Source organism: Micropterus salmoides, unplaced genomic scaffold (assembly GCF_014851395.1).
Source record: "Micropterus salmoides isolate LMB-PRFRI ecotype aquatic unplaced genomic scaffold, ASM1485139v1 Ms_hic_scaffold_2, whole genome shotgun sequence".
NCBI lineage: Eukaryota > Metazoa > Chordata > Actinopteri > Centrarchiformes > Centrarchidae > Micropterus > Micropterus salmoides.
Window position 1 is genome coordinate 38,019,878 of NW_024041150.1, and position 18,655 is coordinate 38,038,532.

General features: G+C 38.9%; 1 long non-coding RNA gene across 4 annotated transcripts; it reads right to left on the reverse strand.

Moving 5' to 3' along the window:
* Positions 1–5,947: 5,947 nt before the first annotated feature.
* LOC119913047 lies at positions 5,948–18,001 on the reverse strand. 4 transcript variants are annotated; one of them, XR_005446343.1, is made up of 8 exons: positions 17,722–18,001; positions 15,359–15,446; positions 14,972–15,054; positions 12,780–12,932; positions 8,988–9,935; positions 8,806–8,849; positions 8,561–8,664; positions 5,948–6,733 (listed from the first exon to the last, which is right to left on the reverse strand). It is a non-coding gene; the product is annotated as an uncharacterized LOC119913047 (long non-coding RNA). The 4 variants fall into 4 exon arrangements; XR_005446345.1 differs by adding an exon at positions 16,373–16,497 and having other exon boundaries at positions 8,806–9,935; XR_005446342.1 differs by having other exon boundaries at positions 8,806–9,935.
* Positions 18,002–18,655: the final 654 nt, after the last annotated feature.

Genomic DNA, 18,655 nt, shown 5'->3' on the forward strand with positions numbered 1-18,655 from the left:
TATCATCTCTTGGCTCTCTTTCCTACTGCACCTGAATCTGGGTCCTCTGCATGTACTCAGCTTGATCATGCCATTCCTGACTTTTATGGAATAAACTGGTGTTGTTTGTGCTCCGTGCTAGAAACAGGACATTCTTACTGTGATGGACTATATTGATGTATGTGTTATAAAACAATTTTCACAAAATCTGCTTCTATATTTTCCTTTGTAAGTATTTTTGATGCTGCCTCCCTTTTCTCCCTGGAGTATGTTTCAGGGCGGGATAATCTATGATTGACAAGTCGTTACTATGGCGACCTGTCAATCAGGCTAGAGCCGACTCGTGCCCTCGGCACTGTGTAAATTTAACCAGCGCCGTTGAAAAGGCTTATTAAGAGTCGGCTTTTCACTTTCTCTGGTGAGTACATATAGTTTTAAGACTGTTGTTCGCTAGACAAAATTATCAGCCCTGTTAAAATGACAGTTAACGTGAGTTACATATGCACCTAACTAAGCAAGCTAGCTAGCTCCACACATGGCCGTTAGCTCCACCGTATCGTCACTTCCGGGCACTTCCTGGTTGCAAAAACTCGACATGGCGGCGCCCTATCGGCCAAACTGTTTTTTTTATTTTTATTATTGTTATGACACATTAACATACAACACTCTCCTATGGGGAACAAAATTTAGATCACTTGGTACAAATCAAAAACCAGTCTTACAAACACAGGAAATAAATGAAAATAAATGAATAAACAGAAAGGAGAATGGGGGTACCAGTTAGTAAAAAGGCTATAGAAAACAAAATAAGGTCTCATTTCGGTGCAGCAATATGGGGAGATTGTTAAAACAATAATTGCTTGGATATATCTCTATACATCTTTCTTGCAATTATACTAGATTTAACATTCTTCAGTGATGAAAAGAACAATTTAAAATTATTTATGAACCACAATAAGGAAGGCTTAGAAGATTTCCACTTACTACAATGGATATGATATTTACCCATGAGAACAATCATATCCACCAGATCAGACGAAGGCGGATCTACATTGTCCATATAAAAGAGGATGTGTGACAAATTAAAAGATGGAATATTATCAATCAAAAGTGACAGCCAATTATGTAAATCAGACCAAAAGGTTTTGGACAAGGGACAGGAAAAGAACATGTGTTCCAGAGTCTCCTCAGCAGCCTCACAAAATATACAGGGATCTACTTCAAATTTGAACCTTTTTTTAAGAAAGTCTGCAACCGGATAGATTTTGTAAATTATTTTAAAATGAGTTTCTTTTATTTTAGGGGAAATGGGCCATTTGATGAATTTGAAATGTGGTTTATCTATGGACAAGGTATCCATATTTGGAACCTGTACACACAGCCCTCTGTTATAATCAGAAAAAGCTTGGATTTAAAAAAAGTACAAATATGTTTGTTATTACATTTTTATCATGTATGTGACATTCATTAATTACAAGATTGGGTAAGGTTGGTAGCGGTCTTATTCTTGCATACAGTAATGTGTTTTGGATTAGCTGTAGTAATGGTAATGGTATTGCTTTACATATCTTTTTATATTCTTTCTGAGTGCAGTTTAGAGTATATTTGTTCAGAAAAGCAGTATGCTCTAACAACTTACCATTATTGTCTAATGTGTCATCAACAAACACAATGCCCTTCTCATACCAATCAGTCTTAAATAATGATTTCCTATTAATTCTAATGACCCTGTTATTCCATAGGGTGGAACCATGGGGAGAAAAATTGTGAGTAAATATCATTTTCCAGTACTGAAGAAGTTGTTTGTGGAATTGTGAAAGTTTAACAGGAGTCTTGGTCACCTCAAAATCACATTGTAAGAAAAAATCAAGCCCACCTATTTTTTTAAATAAAGATCTGGGTATGTGAATCCACATAGAGTCTGGTTGTGATAAATATGTTTTCAACCAATTAATCTGAAGGGTCCCAAACATTGCTTCAAAGTCCAAGGCTTTGATACCACCTTTTTCATACTCTTTGACAAGCTGTGATTTCCTAATATAATGAGTTTTATTTTTCCAAAGGAATTGGAAAATAATTGAATTGATTTTTTTAACATTATTAGAAGATACATACAGGGAGAGACAAGGGTAAATTACACTGGAAATGCCAATTGTTTTAGATAGCTAACTCTACCAAAGATAGTGAGGTCTCTGGTTAACCAACGACTCAGTGCCTTTTTCATATCGATTAAACGGTCAGAAAAATCTTCCCTCCTAATAGCATTTTTGGATAAGACTATTCCTAAATATTTACTTCAGTCTTAACCTTTATTGAAGCAATACTGGAATCTTCAGATCAGGGACGTGCACAGGAATTTTGAAGGGCAGTTGCTCTGACCTGAAAAAGGCACCCCCCCCCCAAAAAAAAAACAAACAAAAAAACATGGGATATATGAAGGACTGAGAAAAAAACATTTTTTATTAAAAAATATACAAAAAGTAAAAACACTTAAATACAGCACTCAATAACCTAAACTACTATTAATAACAAAACAGAAAAACATGACTCGAGTCATGAAAAAGAGTTCCTTATATTATTGTTTATTGTTTTTTTAATCATTATTATTATTTTTTTTTTCCTTTTTTTTTTTTATTTGAAAATAAATAATCTAGATTGAATTGACAGATGGGGAAAACTCGCTTCTAATAAAGTATTAAATAAAAAAACGCTTAGATTTCGGAAAAAAATACAATCCTTTTTTAACCTTTTGGCTTCCCGTACATTCAGTTGCGCTTCTAGCTCGTATTCACTTCTGTTGGTACGTATCACGTATGGTAACTGGGCAAAACTACGCATGATTTGTTGTAGTATGATTGCATAAAGGAAGGAAACAGGAATTCCGGTAGGGAACAGAATCGACTGACGTGCAGGCAGCGCTGCAGCAGTGCAGCCACTTAAACAGAGTTTGCCCTTCCCTACTGACTTTCACTTTCGGTGCCCGAATGGAAGTGAATGAGGCTTTGCGATCGCGATTATTTTTTATGTTATTTTTTTTCTCGGAAGGGCGAGTCGGAAGGGCGACTTGAGTCAGGAAAGGCAAACGGGCAGTTGCCCGGGCAACCAGAGCAACCCCCCTGTGCACGTCCCTGCTTCAGATGAATGAATGGGAAATAGCTCACATTCGCCAAACTCAAGGCTTCAAAAACGGCGGTCCACAAACCAACGGGTGACGTCACGATGACTACGTCCATTTCTTATCTACAGTCTATGGCTACAACTCACTCTCCAGTGAAGTCAAGACACTAGTAGATCTGATCACATCGCTATAACCAATCCTGCTTCAGACTGATGTTGGCACCACCCACTCAATTAGCATACACGCACAGGCTTAAATAAATGTGGAAATACATAAATAAATAAATGAATGTAGAAATGCATAAATAAATACAGAAACAGCCTTTTTTATTATAAAACTATATTTAGGCTAATTATAATTTATTTCTTATTTACTACATTTATTTATTAATTTATAGATATGTCATTTTTCGTCCCTCATACTATTGTCCTTAAATGGTGCCATTTCTTAAGCAAGATATTGTTGTGTTTTAGATCCTTTTAATTTTTCTTGTAAGCAGGTTCATAGTAGAGATGATGCTATTAACAGCATTTCACGTCTGGTCAGTAGGGTTGGGCGGTGTCTAAAAAAATTCCATCGGACTATGTCTACAATGAAACATCGGATGGACGAGGTCATCGTGCGTGCAAACGCGCGTGGGGACTATTAACTTACGTTACAAGTCGCGGTGGATATTTTACGCATGGACCAGGTAAAGCAGCATTGAACAGTGAACACACAAGGTGCAGATGTTGGTTTCAGTTGTTTGAGGCTACGTCATTAATAAGCCGTGCGGCTCACCTGCTGCCGTGATAACGGATCATGGGTGGAAATATATGAAAAAAAAGACGAATTCTGCGGGGGAGAGAGACTGAGAGAGGCGGGGCAAACCGGGGTGTTTACCTGAGGTGAGAGTGTGTGGAGAAGAGAATTCCAAGGCAGGTGCAAAGCATACTTAAAAACAATAATAAACAATAAAAAGAATGTTCGTGGTCATTAAAACCTGCTTTGCAGGGTGGTATAATGTGAAAAATTTAGATATTTTTGCAGACTCAAAGGCTGATGCACATTTTGTTTGTTGATTTTAGTTCAGCTTTTAACAGGGACGTGCACAGGAATTTTGAAGGGCAGTTGCTCTGACCTGAAAAAAGGCACTAAACACAGTATCCAAAATGTATTAACAATATAAATGTCACCAAAATACATATGAGAAAAAGAGTTCCTTATATTATTGTTTATTGTTTTTTTAATCATTATTATTTTTTATTTTTTTCCTTTTTTTTTTATTTGAAAATAAATAATCTAGATTGAATTGACAGATGGGGAAAACTCTAATAAAATATAAATAAAAAACGCTTAGATTTCGGAAAAAAATACAATCCTTTTTAACCTTTTGGCTTCCCGTACATTCAGTTGCGCTTCTAGCTCGTATTCACTTCTGTTGGTACGTATCACGTATGGTAACTGGGCAAAACTACGCATGATTTGTTGTAGTATGATTGCATAAAGGAAGGAAACAGGAATTCCGGTAGGGAACAGAATCGACTGACGTGCAGGCAGCGCTGCAGCAGTGCAGCCACTTAAACAGAGTTTGCCCTTCCCCTACTGACTTTCACTTTCGGTGCCCGAATGGAAGTGAATGAGGCTTTGCGATCGCGATTATTTTTTTATTTTATTTATTTTTCTCGGAAGGGCGAGTCGGAAGGGCAACTTGAGTCAGGAAAGGCAAACGGGCAGTTGCCCGGGCAACCAGAGCAACCCCCCTGTGCACGTCCCTGATCAACAAAAAATATGTACACCGTGCCTGGGCCCTGTTTCAGAAAGTGGGTTTATTGAAAACTCTGAGTAAGTTCAGCCCGAGATGAGGGAAACTCTGGGTTTTCTGTTTCATAGAGCGAGATCAGATAAACTCTGTAACCCTGCAACTTACGCTGTGAACCCGACCTGCTCGGGAGGAGGTTTAGTTGAACAAACGCTGAGTTTCTCTCTGACTCCTCCTGCGGAGCCTGAAGCGGCTGTCTGACATTTCCTCATTCAGACTGTCGATATCAAAGCACATAGTGGAGCACAGTTGCGTCTTTACAAACATCGAAATCACTGTCAAATAGGCTGTTAGTTGTTTTTTTTTTTTACCCAAACATGATCTTGAACATGACGCTTTATGATCAATCTGTCATCGAGGTATGGACAAAGAGTTATCTTTGGACATCATAAATTTATCCTCAGCACAAAATAAGATCTATAAGCTACATTTTTCTTCTTATAACACAGTTACTCTGTGGATAAAACACTTGGGCCTACTGTGCGCTGCAGTGCTACAGTAATCATTGTTTAAACTAATCTATATAAAACTGATCAATCAACAGTAACCTTTCATATTGTTGTTGCACTGATTGAACATTCCTCTCGTAGTTATCAGCTGGATATAATGTGAATACTTCTGAGTGAGGATGACTGTGGTGCAGCTGAAACAAATAAATTTAGTTTAAAAGTGTGTTTTTCATTATCTGCTGATAGTCTGAATGTGTTTTGACAGCATTTCATAAAATACGAAATGAGCAAGATTTTATTACACTGTAAACATAAGTGATTGCCTCAAATGGTTTAAGTTATTGACAGTAGAGAAAATTAATTTGTTTAAGTATAATCAACTAAAATGAATACACATGAATTACACACACTTAAATGGTAAGTAATCAAAATAGAAAAGGAGTCTACTTAAAAGTACAATAGTCAAAACTTAATATAAGTCAAATACACTTAAAATTCTAGTTTTATTAAAAATATGAATATATAAAATTTTAAAATATTATATTTGAAATAAGAAAATTCAAATTGAATTATGCTTTTGTCAATGACCACACAATGCAGTACATTTCATTTATTTTATTTAGCAGCAACAAAGCAGTACAAACATTACAGTACCTTGCTATGATGCAGCAAACAGAACATGTGTATTGAATTAGGAAACGATTTCCTTCCAAATACAATCACAGCATAGTTTTGTAATTTTTTGCTCTGTGAACAATTTTCAAGTATGAAAAAAAATGTAGTAGCATACTGCGAGTGCAAAAGGAAAAACTGTATGCTATGTGTGCCACACAACAAAGCAGGCTTTAAGAACAACTATGCAGTGAGGACCAGAGTTGTTAAAAAACTGCAACTTTCTGACATGTGTCCTCTGTAGAATTATTTCAGTAAAATGAACAACACTGGACACATGCAGTACAAGAAGTATCACATACAAAATGAGCAACTGCAAGAATATTTGCTCCATTGAGTGCAATGTATTTGTGCAACAATCCAAACACAGACACGAAGAATTGTGTCATGAGCATAAATGTGTCTTACACCGCAAGATCATTCTTCAGCTTTTGAACCTTGGGAGGTAGCTCACTTCGACCCAAATTTAGCATTACCTGCTGAATGAAAGCAAATGTGTTTTTAAGCACTTGGGGTACTGCAGGTGGAGTGCGTAGGTAAAGCCAAACAAGAGGCACATTGCCTGAGGTAGGTTGGTGAGTGCTTCCATTACAAGGCTGCCCTCTAGGATGATCCCCACTCTTAAGGGGTTTAGTTGTTGCGATGCTGGGCTTGCAGCGCTGGTGTCCTCATTGCAGAGGATTCCCACGGGAATGTCCACATGTCATTAATATTCTGTAGCGCGAGAAACAAGAAAAAAGAGCATTTTCAGGTTAACAGCAGTTTGTCTACAATCAGCTGTGTGGTCTTCATAAACATTATGATTTTCATAATTCACAGTGGTTTTATTTTCGATAATGTTGTGTAAACAAGCTATTAGCGACATTGTTTGTGTGTTCATGTACAGTGAGGAAAATAAGTATTTGAACACCCTGCTATTTTGCAAGTTCTCCCACTTAGAAATCATGGAGGGGTCTGAAATGACAACATCGTAGGTGCATGTCCACTGTGAGAGACAATCTAAAAAAAAAAAAAAATCCAGAAATCACAATGTATGATTTTTTAACCATTTATTTGTATGATACAGCTGCAAATAAGTATTTGAACACCTGAGAAAGTCAATGTTAATATTTGGTACAGTAGCCTTTATTTGCAATTACAGAGGTCAAACGTTTCCTGTAGTTTTCACCAGGTTTGCACACACTGCAGGAGGGATTTGGCCCACTCCTCCACACAGATCTTCTCTAGATCAGTCAGGTTTCTGGGCTGTCGCTGAGAAACACGGAGTTTGAGCTCCCTCCAAAGATTCTCTATTGGGTTTAGGTCTGGAGACTGGCTAGGCCACGCCAGAACCTTGACATGCTTCTTACAGAGCCACTCCTTGGTTTCCTGGCTGTGTGCTTCGGGTCATTGTCATGTTGGAAGACCCGGCCTCGACCATTCTTCAATGCTCTAACTGAGGGAAGGAGGTTGTTCCCCAAAATCTCGCAATACATGGCATGACAGTCATGTTTAGCTTCTTCCATTTTCTAATGATTGCTCCAACAGTGGACCTTTTTTCACCAAGCTGCTTGGCAATTTCCCCGTAGCCCTTTCCAGCCTTGTGGAGGTGTACAATTTTGTCTCTAGTGTCTTTGGACAGCTCTTTGGTCTTGGCCATGTTAGTAGTTGGATTCTTACTGATTGGATGGGGTGGACAGGTGTCTTTATGCAGCTAACGACCTCAAACAGGTGCATCTAATTTAGGATAATAAATGGAGTGGAGGTGGACATTTTGAAGGCAGACTAACAGGTCTTTGAGAGTCAGAATTCTAGCTGATAGACAGGTGTTCAAATACTTATTTGCAGCTGTATCATACAAATAAATAGTTAAAAAATTATACATTGTGATTTCTGGATTTTTTTTTAAGATTATGTCTCTCACAGTGGACATGCACCTACGATGACAATTTCAGACCCCTCCATGATTTCTAAGTGGGAGAACTTGCAAAATAGCAGGGTGTTCAAATACTTATTTTCCTCACTGTATAGGTGTCTGTTGTGGTGTAGATCCTATGTTTTGATAATAGGTGGTGTTTTGGACAATGTGATAGAGAATAGAGAAGGGTTAATTACTCTTCAAGTGTACTGTTGACCAGGGAGAAGCACTCGGTTTTTGAGTATTAGTTTATTCTCCATTCAAGTTATTATTGGGATAAGTATGCGTAGATCATTAAAGGCAATATTAGAAATACATCGGAGATGTTTGGATTCATTCAGTGGAGCCGTCACAAACTATGCTTCAACTGGACGTTCCAACAGCAGCCCCTCAGTGGTTTAGGGTTTTGGTTTTTGCAGAAATCAAGTCACTATACAAGCCCTTTGAATTTTGCATAATTTGCCGTATTAAATGCAGTAAATAATTTCCTCTTGCTTACAGTGAAAGCACATTATCAAGTTAAAATCAACTTAAGTTTAATGAAACATCTTCATAAATGCTAATTATCGTAACCCATCATCCCAAATAAACAAAAACTGGAATGGAAAAACTGAGTCAAACACCAATCAAAAAACTTTACTCACCAAACTGCTCTTAAAGAACGTAGACGCATCATCCCCAAGAATGACTGGAAGTCCTTTCAGGACAAGACATCTAATGGCTGTTGGCTCAGTGCTCTGCAAAGAGACTTAACACAAGAAATATATCTTATATCAGTTATTTGTTCATACAGAGAAGTACCACAAGGGAAGTTGGGAGAATTTGTTTTTGTAATATGTATGAACTAACCATGAATATATTACAAGAAAAAACAGAAATATCAACCCACTGTTGTCTGTTGTACCAGGTCAGCTAACTGCTTGCCTATCCGACCTGAAAAATATGAAATAACTTCAATTTCGATATTCAGGCAGAGTTACTTATAACATTAATAAACATCTCCGCACATGTTGTCCAGTTATGTATGTAACACAAAAAAAGACAAGATATTTAAAGGACACTTTCACAAACCTGGCTTTCAGTGAAAAGCGCTGGCCAGCGTTGGACCATCTGGCTAATGTCAGGCTCATGCTTTACAACCTCCTCCCTTCTAAGGGCAAATGTGATGTCCATGTTTTGTCTAATAAGAATCATTTGGGTTTTTCCTCTGCATTTCATTGACCACGGCCTCTCGAACAGCTTCAAGCCTTGCGACATCCATTCCCTCTGGTAATTCTGGAAGGTAATTGATCTCCCCTTTTCTTGGCTTCTTTATGTTTTTGCGAGAAGGCTCACCATCAGCATTGTTTATTCCACGTTTACCTCCATTAACTGTTACATCAGGCCGTCCCAGCTGGCATATTTTGTTCTGTAATTCCCCATTTTGAATTTAAGACTGTTTATCCATCCCTGACAGCCAGATGATGAGCTTTGCTCTTTAAGGCAGGGGTGTTCTGCTACCAAGGCTTTTGCGACAACTTCAAACTCCTCCTTCGTTGGGTAAGCTTTGTAGCCATAGATTGTCTCTGCCAGATTCTCAAGAATATCATGCTTCATATCCTTTGTCACTTTCAGGTAAGTGCCATCATGAAGATACATCAGATTTCCTTGGCGTAATCCACGTCTACAGGAAACTTTGGAATGTCAAATACCTCAGGCCACTGTTTTCGACCATCCAGAGATGAGGTAGACAAGATCTCTGTGTCAGGTTGGCTGCTCACATCACTGCTATTTCACTTTGTGACACTGGGATGAGATCAGGACAGGAATAATTCGGATGGTAGGTTTCTCAGGGAGGTCAGAAATGTCTGTACGGTTGTAGGGTCCTCGTACTGTAAAGTGAAGTTGTATTCAGGTTCAACTGATTTCTTCAACCAGTTTATTAAATCATGAACTGTATTTGGACTAGGAGTCATGGTCATTTTTGTATGTCCCCCTCAAAAAAAGAACTCCCATCGTCAGCTTCTGTTGTGTAGCCATCTGAGAAAAAAGAAACATTGCCAGTTTTAGAATATAACAAATCGCTTGAGAGTTACCATAAGCTTCCCTTGTACTTTGTATGCTGACAGTGGAAAGACATTATTTAAATCAGACAGCTCAACAACGCACATTGAAGGGCCATCAGTGTGGCATAGCTTGTAGGATCGAAAGTGCTCATGGTACCACGCCGTCATTTTTTTGCAGATAAACAAAATGTCTGGGTTAGCGGCAACAATCTGTATAATCTGACCAAATTCAGGGAGACCTGAACAGGAAACAATACAGAGCATCATATCTATGTTATACTTTATTCCGTCGATGCAGGCAGATGATGCAACAAGCACTGACCCAGTAGTGGTTATGTTTTGAGGGAGTACTCTCTGAACATCACTGGGAAAAGATGTGACCTAGACCATTGCAACCTTTGCCATGTCAACTGCTGGCCTGAAAAATGAGCTACAGTCCAAATAGTAGCTGAGTGCTTTCTGGTGTTTAGCAAGAGTCAGGGCCACATTTTTAAAATCCTGGGACTCTGACAACTTTTTGAAGAATTTATGCTTACCCTCAAAGCGCATAGTCCAAACCTCAGTCAAAGGACCAAATGTCTTTATCAGGTGAGGATAATGTTCCACATAGTGATGTTTTGGTCGCAATATGAAATTTGGAAAAGGTTGACTGCAGCAGCTCTCTGTGCTCTGCCAACGTGCATCAGTGTGCTTAGGTGCCACAACAAGTTCCACAATATCTTTGAGGAGCCTGAGAATTTCCCAATAGTTATTTCCCTCAGGGACACAGTGATCAACAAAAGGTGGAAGAAGCCTGATGACGGACCAGTTTTTGTGACCATTTCCACCAATGGTCCCTTTGGTTGAAAATCCTTTGCCAATTGTCTGAGGCTGATCTGTCTTGTCTGTAAATATGTTTTCCTTAAAGTGCTCTCCATCGCATATGAACTATATTCACGTGGAACATGCACCTTTTCTGTCATTGCTTTATCTAAAATGTCAGTTTTGTTTAGTAGTTGCTGTAGCATGTGTTGTATGGGGACATATACAACTGTTTTTGTGCCTTATTCAACAACATATTCTATAGGCATCATTATACCACCGTTTGTATTAGACCGCAGCATTCTTAGGTGAGCAAAAGTAATGAAACAACTAATCTTAAAGTAAATAACATTTAATATTTGGTGGCATAACCCTTGCTTGCAAAAACTGCCTCAAGCCTGCGACCCATCGACATCACCAAACTGTTCAAGGCTTTTATCGCAGCTTCTTTCAGCATTTCTCCGTAAATTGGCAGACAAAATGTTTCTGTCCACTTCTGAATTCATTCTACTGCTACCATCATCAGTTACATCATCAATAAATATTAATGAGCCTGTTACAGAAGCCGCCATGCACGCCCAAGCCATGACATCACCTCCACCAGGCTTCACAGATGAGCTTGGATGCTTCGGATCATAACCAGTTCCTTTCTTTCTCCACACTTTGGCCTTTCCATCACTTGCTAGAGATTAATCTTGGTCTCATCAGTCCATAAGATTGTGTTTCACAACTTTAGCGGCTCATCTCTGTACTTATTTGCAAATTTCAATCTGGCCTTCCGATACTTCTGCTGATGAGTGGTTTGCATCTTGTGGTGTGGCCTCTATATTTCTGCTCTCTGAGTCTTCTTCCAACAGTGCATTTTGAATACCAGGAAATGAGACTGTATGTTTGGGATTTATTGTTAAGAGTGTTTTGTAGTTTTATTTCATTACAGCCAAACGTTTAGCTAATAGAATGTAGACCGTTGGATCCTGAACCGTTGATTAGCAGCGCTGTAGTTTACCATTGCCTTGGCAACCAGGTTTACGTCATACGTAAACAAAGAGGATGAATGAGAGAGAGTTTGATCATTAATGTTATTGATATAGATATACTTTATTAATCCCACAAGGGGAAACTCAATGTTTTCACTCGGTTGTTACTTGTTAGTATTTTACACACAAGTCTGTAAGCAGAATTGTAATTTTATATTGTAGATACTAGAACGATAGAGAATGAGCACTTTTAATTTAGAAATATAGAATTTATCATTTTTAATAGTTTACTTTTGTATAACAGCCTATTCTGTGTTTATTGTGAGTATGTTATCTTATTGATTTTAAAGACGTGGTATTATGCTAATTTTCAGGTTCAAAATCTTAATTAGGGGTTGTACCAGAACAGATTTACATGGTTTAATTATCAAAAAACTCCATATTTTTCTCATACTGCACATTGCTGCAGCTCCTCTTTTCACCCTGTGTGTTGTTCGCTCCGCTCTTGAGCTACAGAGTGATGCATCTTACTTGTACAAAATCTTTGTTAGGAGTTGCATGCGCAGTTCCCAGGTAAGCACTACTAGCCAATCAGAAGCAGAGAAGGGCGAGTCGTAAGAAACAAGGTAGTGTGATCCAAATCAAAGCCGCTTCAGACTGAGACGTAACCTAGCAGATGGTATAAGTTACTCACAAGTCCACAACATCATTGTTCCAATTCTTACAGAGTCGGAGTTGCATCGTCTTTTAGGACTAAACGTTGAACTGTTGCCGGTGTTCTGACGATCTCTGCTGCCTTGCTGAAAAATGCTACCACAGCGCAAATCGATAGACTCGACTCTACTCGGCCCTGCTCCGTTTTCCATTAGACAGTACCCAGAGATAGTACGTAGCTTGTCGTCATAGCGACCCCACACACAACTGCCGCGACGTAATGTTCAATGCGACACACACACCAGCGATCTACACAGCTTTCTCTTTTTTAAGTTAAAATGTTTCAACATTCTCAGAATGTAAAGACAGATAAGCGGTATGAAAACCTTCCAGCTGTGTTTTCCTCTGCTGTTTGCTGCAGCGGTCTGTGTGACGGCGGGAGCAGAGGGCTCTGTGAGCAGGCGGCTGGCCGGACTCATACACTCCTCCCGCAGGTTGGCACAGGCTTCCCCTGCAGCCGCTTGCGGAGCTCCTCAACTCTGAAAATATTCAAGCACATTTTTGTTCTGCCATCACTTCTCGTAAAACTGTCAATATTCGAAATCTACACAGTTGATTTCACCTCAAAACTTCTCAGAAGTGGATTTAGTGGTGAAATTCATACGAAAACTGTAAAATATAAAACTTTCTGTTGCTGGCCTCTGTCTGGTGCAGCAATGATGATGCAGTGAATAGTGAATATTCTCTCTGACCAATCAGCAGTCTGTCGTGTTTTCACGTTACATTTTAGTTTCCCTCAGCTCGCTTGGAACCTCGATGGAGTTGAGGTGATATGAAAAAAAGTACCTGGAAGCAGGTACAGGTACAACATTTCTAAAATGGAAACCAACAAAGGCGAGTCGAGCCAAAGGGCCTCCGCTCAGACTAGCTTGGTTTGAGGGCGTGTCTGACCCCGCTAGCCGCTTGGCAAGCTTTATGACGCGTTTTCATTGTGATGTCACAGTAAAGGAATGAAGGGCTGGACTACAAACCAGCTGTTTTCAAGCGGTTCAGAGCAGAGCTTTCTGTGGGAGATGGGAACTCCCTTTGGGCTTGACTTTGGGCTTTTTCACTTTGCAAACCTGTTACATGCACAAAAAAGAGAAATAACTCAATAAAGTAGAGGGAAAAAGCCAAAAAGCACAATACCACCTCTTGTAAGTGAAGATATTTAGGGAATGTATAAATATTACTGTATTTTGATGTATTGAGATCTTAATATCAAATTGTAATTTTTGTATTATATTGTTATTGTTATATTGTAATTTTTGTATTGTTCCAACAAAGTTCAGTTGGCAGTTATCACAAGAAAAAAGTAAAACATCTGAGGAGCAGCCAACTCACCACCGTGTATTTCATTTATTCTTTCAGAGTAAATCTTTTCTAAAATATGTCAACCCTTGAGACAACTTGCACTCTATGGGTGTAACACAGATTATCAAGGTTACCCTGTATACGTGGACTACACACTACATCTGTCTTCAGTGTTAAAGAGAACAATTAATACATACCACTTAAGAAAATATTTTTTCATCCTGACTTGTTCCACTGGAGATAGGGCTAAACGATTAATTACATTTGCGATTATATGATAAAACGAGATTTATCTGCAGTCTGCAGAGGAAGCATCAAGTTGAACTGTTGTGGTGAATTACAACCTTGTCTATTACACGAGAGAGCCATCACTTGGTTTTATTTTTGTCGTCCAATTTTTGCATTGAACCTCAAACGGAATGTTTTTTATTTGCTTGCTCAGATACAGAAAAGGAGGTTTTAGTTGAGAGACAGAGTCTTGTGGAGATTTGAACTGAGAGTAGGACTCATTAATTGGTGGTACTTTACTATACACTTTGGTAAACGTTATTTTTCCTGTCATCTGTAGGTAGGCCTACCTGATATTATACTGTATAATGCCATGACTTGACTCTCAAATGATCTTCCTCTGAATTATTATACAGTAATTTGATAGTTTTTCATTGCTATACTAACAATTCATGCATTACCCAATTTCATTTTAACATATAAGCCTGGCCTAAAGGAAAGAGGAGTGTATGTTTAATCTATCTAATATTGTGTGCATACAATGATTTATTGTTTGTCTGTTTTAGGGGCTGCAGAGAGAGGCGGGGCAAGCCGGTGTGTTTACCTGCAGTGTAGGCTTTTTGTGTGTCTGTGTGTGGGGAGAAGAGAATTATTATTATAAAATTTATTATTATTATTTTACAATCACGTATTTTACAATCACGATGTCACGTCAGCCATCCCCTAACCCTAGTGTGTGTGGTATCCTAGGCTTTTTGTTTTAGCTCAAAATATGTAGTTGAATCCTAATTTTAAGGCTGATCTGATTCCATAACTTTCAAACTGCTTGTTACAAGAAAGGGACACACAAAGAGAATATCTCCCTGCTAACTCGCTATGCTTCTCCTTTGCATGTTTGTGATCTCGTCTCAGTCATCAATGAATACATTAGTTAGAACTTCAAAAACAAACACTTAAAAAAAAAAAAAAACTATTTCTAGAAAACTATTTTACTAACCTCAAAGTCCTTCATCAAGGCACTTGCATCTTTTCCCGGACGGTCAATGAGACATCGGATGATGACCTCTGACCTAATAAAACCTGCACATTCAAGCAGAGGTTTGCTTTACTGCACCCACTTCATTGTCAAAATGGTTTCAGTTGAGTTAACCTTAGATAAATGAAACATCAGCAGTATAGAACCGGTATCTGTGGAGGGATGCAAAGTAAATGCAAGAAAAAAACCCACTGAATACTCAGTCATGGCACAGATGAACAGGCAGATGCATGACCATATTTAAAAGAACCATTCATTTTATCCTGACAGTATTACGTGAGACAGATAAGAGTGGCTCCCTCCACTCCAGAGGGAATACAATTGTAGTACCTTAAGTAGAATACTCACTTCTGTCCGATGTCACTAGCCTGCAGCGCTCTTCTTCACCTTGGACAGGGACAGCGAGACATCAAACAAGGCAGGCCATCACCAGGATCTGTAATGGCAGCAAACAATAAATGTAGTGATAAATGCAAAATATCCGACAGCAATATTACGAGTAACCGTTTTTTTTTTTTGATGATAAGATGATAATAATTAACATACTTGACAATAAATTCAACTTCACTTGCTCTAGCCATCATATAAAATGATAAAACCTATGTTGGACAAAGAGGGCACTCAGCTAAAGAAAAAACATAAAATACATTAGAGCAATGATTAAAAATGTAACTGTTGGAGAGAGACCGGAGAAAACTTAACATACAGCAGGTGTGGAGCAGGTGTGGAGCAGCAGGCACAGAGGTTATGATTAGGATTATATTATTTATTGTATCCACACTCTAACCTGCCCAGTTGTTTATCAATACCAGTGGGTTAATTTTCATTGACATTTAAAAAGAATAAATTCAGACAAGGTTTAGAATTTATTAACATTTTAAATATGAGAGTAAATGTTGTGTCTAGCACAGCAACAGTAAAGTTTTCAACAGCAAAGTCACTACATACACTCAATAACACTCACTGGAAAAAGATCTTAAATGTCAATAAAATAAAACATATTCATGACATCAAAATACTGAGTGTAGATTAGCAACGATGTTATTCATCCTGTCCCCCTCCAACATGTGATTCACTGGCTTGTCTCAGCCTGATAAGCAGTTAAACTCCATACAGACAGCTTTCTCTTCACCATGTTCAGTGGTGTGGTTGTAGCTACTGTGGAAAAACCATATAGAACTACCTTTCAACGCTTTCAACAAGAGAAAAATGTATTTTCACTTGGCTGTCTCCCAAGGGCCCGTGTCCACCATTACGTATGACAGCATGGCTACAACAGTTCTCAGAAAAATACCACCAGTGTGAATGCACAAAGACACGGTAAATATTCATTAACTTTTACTAGCTGGACACTTAATTTACCAGCGTTTGCAGGGAATAATCCAGGTGCTTCTTGTGGTGTGTCCTTCTCTCTTGCTGCCACTTGTTGGTAGGCAGATTTCCCATGAGGCCGCACGATCAGCGTAATGTTTGGCCCGTAACAATTTCTTAAGTAGTAGGTAAAGTTGAAATAATATTAAAGCCCCCCTCCAGTGTATTTTGACATTTCTAAGATATTTCATATTTTTCTGAGTCATTTCCTTCCAATGTCGATTAGTTTGCCAAATATTTTTGCCAAATGGCTTAATTTTGTGCTCAAAGTTGCAAAAAAGTTGCTTAGTTGTTAAAACGGGGTGGTGACGTGTGACTATAGTAATTTCATAAGTCTCGTTGAAAAAACTGTCAGGCCTCCTTAAGTCAGAGCATCAAACCGATAAACGTTGTGAGCTAACCAATTTATCATGTAATTTACTGAGAACTCTCTGTGTCTGATTGTTGATCTGTCTAGTTTAGTTCGCTAAGTTAACTAAGTTGTAGTTAGCTAGGTGTAGTTATTGCAGAAACTTAGCTTCCTCCTCTTGGTTTAGTGTGCTGTTCATTATAGCATTTGTGCGTGCGGTGTTGGAGGACAGATGACAGAAAACGCGTCGCACTTTCACAGTCTTATACACAGTCTGCAACATGCATTTTACTGACGGCCGTTTCACCAAAGCATCGGCGGAGACACCCCCCCCCCCACTCCCTCGCGGTAAAGTAAGAGCACCATAAAAAGTAGTGGGAGTTATCGTGTGCAGTGCGTGACAAGACCATCGACTGTATGATTGATAACAGCTGATAGGCCACATTAGTTTCTATCCTGGGTAAATAATAGCTGCTCCTGCCAGACAGTAAAGTGTACTAAACTTTACAGTGTAGTGATGTTAACACAGCATATCGTTAGTGGACACTCCAGCCGCTCAGTTTTTAGTTGTCATGGTAATTGATTACGTCCGACTATGAACCACACCCCCATTCTCTGTTTGAGAAAGAACGTTCCCCAAAAACGGCAGTTAAAACTGGCTGGAGGGGGTTTTAGGTTGGAATGAGTAATAATTGTGGTTCTTGAAACTAATCATTAGAATTAATCCGTTCTCAAATATTTTGATTTAAATTTACCAGACATATTACGGATATCTAAAAACTGTAATTTGTCAGGCAAATACTAATTTCATTTTGTGAAGTAAACCTAAATGATAACTGAATAAAAAATTAGCTGTTAAATCTCTAGGCATTTATTTTGGTATGTACAACTCAAACAATCACAAAAGAGATATCCAGAGATTTTATTAAGTTAGTATAGCTATTTATTACTATTATATTTACTAAGCCTGTGAATCATTGTATGCACTCACAGCGTTATCTGGTCAGTATGAGTCCCATTTTGTCCAGACTCTAGGAGCAGAATTAAATCCAAGCTGGGGCAGCATGGCTCCTCTCCTGGCTCTCTTTACCCTCCTCTGAGCGATCACCGTACCCGTGGTTTAATCCAAAAACCCCGTCTTCATCTTCCAACGACTGTACTTATGTTAGAGGTAACACGTGTTTCGGCAAGTTTTGAAGGAGCAACCGGCTGCTGCTTCTACAAGCGCTGCTGGTTGCCATAGCACTTCTAGGTTCATAACACTTGTGATGTGCCAAAGTACATGCAAATCCTTTGTGTACATTCCTGATGAAAGATTAACTCAATAATTGAGTAGCAACAAACCATTGCCTTTGAAGAATTGTTTAATAAATGACAGAGAAGTATTACAACAGAAGATCAGCTGGGCCAGAGGGCCTGTCCTCTAGGACAGTAACTATCGTCTTTGAGCAAAGGGATGGATCATCATTTAGACAGTGCAGGTCTTATGTTTTGGGGAACAATATCTTCTCCCAGCCTTGACTGAACATTCAAGGCTATCTACTTACATCGCGGGTCCTCCAACATGGATGTCACCATGTTGCGCCGCCATGTTTCTACAGAAGAGTGTGTTTCGACCAGGGACGTGCACAGGGGGTTGCTCTGGTTGCCCGGGCAACTGCCCGTTTGCCTTTCCTGACTCAAGTTGCCCTTCCGACTCGCCCTTCCGAGAAAAAAAAATAACATAAAAAAATAATCGCGATCGCAAAGCCTCATTCACTTCCATTCGGGCACCGAAAGTGAAAGTCAGTAGGGGAAGGGCAAACTCTGTTTAAGTGGCTGCACTGCTGCAGCGCTGCCTGCACGTCAGTCGATTCTGTTCCCTACCGGAATTCCTGTTTCCTTCCTTTATGCAATCATACTACAACAAATCATGCGTAGTTTTG